This window comes from Jaculus jaculus, chromosome 23 (genome assembly GCF_020740685.1).
Source record: "Jaculus jaculus isolate mJacJac1 chromosome 23, mJacJac1.mat.Y.cur, whole genome shotgun sequence".
Lineage (NCBI taxonomy): Eukaryota > Metazoa > Chordata > Mammalia > Rodentia > Dipodidae > Jaculus > Jaculus jaculus.
Genome location: NC_059124.1, coordinates 9895198 through 9900633, shown reverse-complemented (window position 1 = coordinate 9900633; position 5436 = coordinate 9895198). Strand labels below are relative to the sequence as shown.

Genomic DNA, 5436 nt, shown 5'->3' with positions numbered 1-5436 from the left:
CTATACATAAGAAATTACTTATCAAATATAGTCAGTGCTCATTTTTTTAAGGACAAGTCCCCCCCCCACAAAAAAAGTGACTGCATTGTATCTTTGAAATTAAGCAGAAAACCCAGTGCGTGTGACAAGTGTAGGGCAAGGTCACTTCTTCATTCTTCACAAAGGCTGAAACCAATTTCCAGGGCCAGGAAGAGCTAGAACCCCTTGTTGGTGGACTATGCAGCAACTTTGCTGTCTTTCCTATATTCAAAATCTGCAAACTCCCTGCCCCCACGGCCTCCTCTGAATCCACCACGAAATCCTCGAGGGGCAGTGAAGGCCCCTCCTCGGCCACCACCACGTCCTCTGCCACCACGGAACCCAAGTCCTCCTCTGCTTCTGTACCTGCCACGGCCATGGTTTGGACGTTTCAGCGTTTAACCTTCTTTCTTCAGCCCAGGTTGGCCTCCTTCCTGTGTTACCATCACAAGAAATATTATCAAAGAAGGATTTAGTCTTGTCATAATAGCAATTAAGTCCAAGTGGGTCTTCGTCATTAGCATTCCCTTCACTGTTTTGTGCATCCACTCCTGAGTCTCCTTTATCTTCACCATTTACAGGTTTCTCTTGTTTGTCAAGTTTATCTTCTTTTAATTTAAGTTTATTATGAAATTCTCTGTCAATCTCCTCCTTGTTAAATTGTGCATTTGCACTTTCAAAGTCAAAGTCTTTCTCACATTTCACTGGGCCGTCTCGGGCATACCAAATCTTCCCCTGCCTCCCCGGTGGTCCCGCGCCCTCTCCTTGGTGCTGAAGGAGCACCTGGAGCTATTTGTCTCTTGCGATCACTTCTGAGATGATCATTCACGTTTTCTGGCCTTGAGACTTTGTGTGCTTCAGCTTGCCTGTGCTCTTGGTTCTCTGTTGCTTTCTGGCTGGTAGATGCAAAGGCCTGGTGGACCCAGGGCTCCTTCGCCCAACAGGTGCTGGAGCAGGTAAGTGGGCAGAGATGGTCTGCACTGCTTGCTCCATGGTTGGACTTCTTCTCAAAGGGTCTAACTGAGGGCTTGATCGACCCTGAGATAATTGTGTTTTTATAGATATGGTGTCCTGTGTAAAGGCAGAACCAACTGCACTACTTTGGGACAGGGCACTGCTGTTTGATGCTTCTGTTCCAAGGAACGTCAAGGAGCTTCCAGCAGCACCAACAGCACCAAACTGCTGCCCAACCAACTTGGACTGAACTGACTGCACGTTGGCATCCTGCCGAAAGGAACTCACTGACCGGCGTGAAGATGACCATGAACCCGGTGAAGCCTGAGCAATAGCTGGGCCCTGAGGCAAAGAACACTGTGGTTTTGGTGGCTCACCAACAGTGAGGTCTTTAATATCACTTCCATGGAATATAATATATTCAAAACCTTCATCTCCTAGTGGTATCAGACGATCTGTTGGTCTGTCTTCTGTACCGAAGGGTCAAACTTTGGTGAGGGCTATGGTGGTGGCGTTCTAGGTGCCAACAGTGTAGAGGATGCCCTCATAGCAGATCTCCACCTTGGAGATGAGGCCGGTCTTACTGCCGATGTAAGGGGGGCATGCCAGCTCTTTCCTGAATTCTTATGTTTGATCTCTTCATAGTCTCCCAAATATGTTGAAATTCCCATTCATGTCTTCCTATTCGTTTGTCCTTCTATTTTCTGTACTGTATTAGAGCTGCCTCCTGGTCGTCTAGTTTAAATATTCTGTCCTCTCCTTGATCCATTCTACTGGTGAGACTTTCTAGAGTTTTCTATTTGATTTACTCTGTTTTTCATTTCTAGTGTTTCTGATTAGTACTTTTTTCATTATTTATATTTCCTTACTCATGTTTTGTATTGACCTACATATTTCATTAAGTTGGTTTCCTGTATTCTCTTGGGATTCCTTCAGGAGCAGGTTTTCTTCTTTGAATCCTTTGATTTCTTTAAGTATAGATGTAATTTTTTTTTAAATCTTTGTCAGGCATTTTATCTAAAGCAGTCTCACTGGAGGTCATTTCTGATGGATTTATAATTTTTGGTGTGATTGTATTGTCTTGATTTTTTGTGTTTCTTGTATTATAATGTAGACATTTTTGCATCTTGAATTAATTTGATGCTTGGATTTTTGAATTATCTGCAGTGTTCTTAGCCATATGAATATGACTTTATATATCTTCAGTGTAGCAGTTTAAGGTGTCAGGTATAGCTTTTACACTTCAAAGGAAACAGCATTAGTGACCCTAGGTGTTACTATTCAAGAATTGTAGTAGACTGGGTGAAAAAAATTACTAACAAATTCTAAAATTCAACTGAGCAATACAAGCATTCAATCAAAACCAGCACAGAGTAGTTATACAAGCATGGGGATTAAACTAAACAGATAACCTCGAAAAGCCCAAGTCCCTGAGGGTGTGTGTCACCCCACACCCTTAATCCTGTCAGCTAGTCACATATAAAGGCAAGCTCATCAGGGTAAGAGCAGATTACTTAACACAAAAGTTAAAAGCCAGGAGGGGCTGGAGAGATGGCTTAACACTTAAGGCGCTTGCCTGTGAAGCCTAAGGACCCATGTTCGACTCTCCAGATCCTGCATTAATCAGATGCCCAAAGGTGAGGCAAACTCAAGGTCACACATGCCCACTAGGAGGCACAAGCATCTAAACTTCAATTGCATGCCCTGGCATGCCCATTTCCCTTTCTCTCTCTCTCTCTCTCTCTCTCTCTCTCTCTCTCTCTCTCTCTCTCGCTATGTCTAGAATTCTGAACAACTGTGCTGGATTCCATGCATCCAGGAGTAAATGAGATCTCTGATGGTTGGGGGAATGTGAGGCTGTTCAAGATGCCTGGAGTTGTACAGAGCTGCCCAGCTGGTCCTGTTTGCCTTCTCCTGGTTCTGGCTGGTTCTCCTTCAGTTTTCTTGATTTTGTGAGGAGGCTGATGTGAATGGAAAATCCCCTCATCTGGTTTACACTCCTGCAGCTCTGCACTGGATGGACAGGCATGTGTACTGGGGCCACTGGGGCTTTGGTGGGATTCTGGCCAGTTTTCTCTCTTCTGGAAGATCTGTCACTCCTGCTTCTCTTCTTGGCTGTGAGCTTGGTGCTGCCCTTTCTGTGTGTGTCTAAGAGGGGAGGTCGCAGCCCCAGGGAGCAGGGGACCTTGTGTCCTGGGACAGGAATGGGTTATTTATTTATTTATTTATTTGCAAGCAGAGAGATACAGAGAGAAGAGAGAGGGAATGGGTATGCCAGGGCATCTAGCCACTGCAAACGATCTCCAGATGCATGTGTTACCCTCTGTATCTGGCTTTACAGGTACTGGAGAATCAAACCTGGGTTGTTAGCTTCCATAGACAAATGCCTAAACCCCTGAGCCATCTCTCCAGCTCCCATTTTTGTTTTGTTTTTGAGGTAGGGTCTCTAGCTCAGGCTGAACTGGAATTTACTATGTAGTCTCAAGGTGGCCTTGAAGTCATGGCAATCCTCCTCTGCCTTTCTGAATGTTCATATCCATATATTAATGCTACTCTCACTTTTGGTTAGACAGGCTTCCCTTTACAGGTGGCAGTAATCTCTGGGATGATTCAAAAGGCACCGTAGTGCGGAGAAGTAACAGAGGAGTGCTCAGCACTGAAACATCTCTATTACACCTTCCAAGGCTCAGGGTCCATTGTGGAAGAGGTGGAAGAAATAATGTAAGAGCCAAAGGAAGGGTAAGACTGCTTACAATGTGCTCTTCCAGACACAAAAAATGGCCCAGAAATCCATGACCTCTCAGTTCCTGGCACTGAAAATGGAGCTATGAAGGGGAAAGTGGAGGAGGGAATTATCATGGCTTATTGTCTATAATCATGGAAGGTTTCAATAATTCAAAAAATATTGAAGAAATTAGAGAAGAGTAGCCAGATGTGGTGGTGCATGCCTTTAATCCCAGCACTTGGGAAGCAGAGGTAGGAGGATCGCCATGAGTTTGAGGTCATACTGAGACTACATGGTGAATTTCAGGTCAGCCTGGACCAGACTGAGACCCTACCTCAAAATAAAAAAAATAAAAAAAATAAAAAGAAAGAAAGAGGAAAAAGAAGGAAAGAAATTAGAGAAGGGAGGCTAGGAGCCTCGTACCATGCTGACCTGGGATTCATGCCCCAAGGGTACAGCCATCCTGCGCAGCTGCCTGGGAAGGTTAGGCCAGCGCAAAAGAGGCTGGGAGCAGGACCCACCGCACTCCATTGTGAGTATTGTGAGGAAGGGCTGAGGCTTGATGCACCCAGCTAAGACACTAAGAAACCAGGTCTTCCTTGATCTTACTCAGAATAGCCCAGTGTAGCCATACTCAAAATAGACCTTGTTCAGGCTCGCATGCACCTACCCCAGCCCAGTGAACAGTCTTCAATCCCACACCCCCTTTCATCAATTTAGATCAGACTAGCCAAAACAGACTATACAAGAGCTGCTATTGCTACGGCCTCAGTGAGACAAGTGAACTCAAGATGGTCAGACCCCGACGCAAATCAAACAACACCCAGTAAAGGATCCCTGCCAAGGTTACCTGCTCCCACAAAGGAAGCCTCCAATGAGAGCTTAGAGTAAACCCAAGACATAGAAGTGCAGATTGGGATCTCAACAAACTTTTTAAACAAATTTAATGAAAACATAAACAAATGGCTTATTGAGTGGGAAGAAACAGAACAAAGAGTAATCGAACAGGAACTCCAAGAGTGGCTGTAGGAAATGGAACAAAACTGGCAAAAAGAATTCAAAACATGAATCAAAAGTTGGCTCAATGAATTGGAAGAAAGACAATGAAAAGAACTCAAAGGATGGATGAAGAAAATGGAAGATACTCAACAAGAACTTCTCAATAAATGGTTCAAGGAAACCAGAGAAAATCAGGAAACAGCCTTCTCAGGAGTGCCCATATACCTGAGGACTCCACTCTTTACTAGAGACACTTGCTCAGCCTTCCCTGTGGCTGTTCCATTCACAATAGCTAGGAACTGGAATCAGCCCAGACGACCATCAACTGACGAATGGGTAACAAACATGTGGTGCATATACACAATGGAATTCTACTCAGTGGTAAGGAAAAGTGAAACAATAAAATTTACTGGTAAATGAGTCCCATCTACTCAGGAGGCTGAGGCAAGAGGGTCGCTTGAGTCCAGCAGGTCTGGGCTGTAGTGCACAATGCTGATCAGGTGTCCTCACTAAGTACAGCATCAATATGGTGACCTCCTGGGAACAGAGGACCACCAGGCTGCCTAAGGAAGGGTTAAGCAGCCCAGGATGAAACAGGTCAAGACTCCCATGCTGATCACTAGTAGGATCGCGCCTGTGGATAGCCATGGCACTCCAGCCTAGGCAACATAGTGAGACCCCATCCCTGAAAAAGAGAAAGAAAAAAAAACTTTACTGGTAAATGGACAGAATTGGAAGAA

General features: G+C 44.8%; 1 pseudogene; it reads right to left on the bottom strand.

The window, feature by feature from the left end:
* Positions 1–215: 215 nt before the first annotated feature.
* Positions 216–4228, bottom strand: LOC101600095 (annotated as a pseudogene).
* Between the last annotated feature and the right edge of the window lie 1208 nt (positions 4229–5436).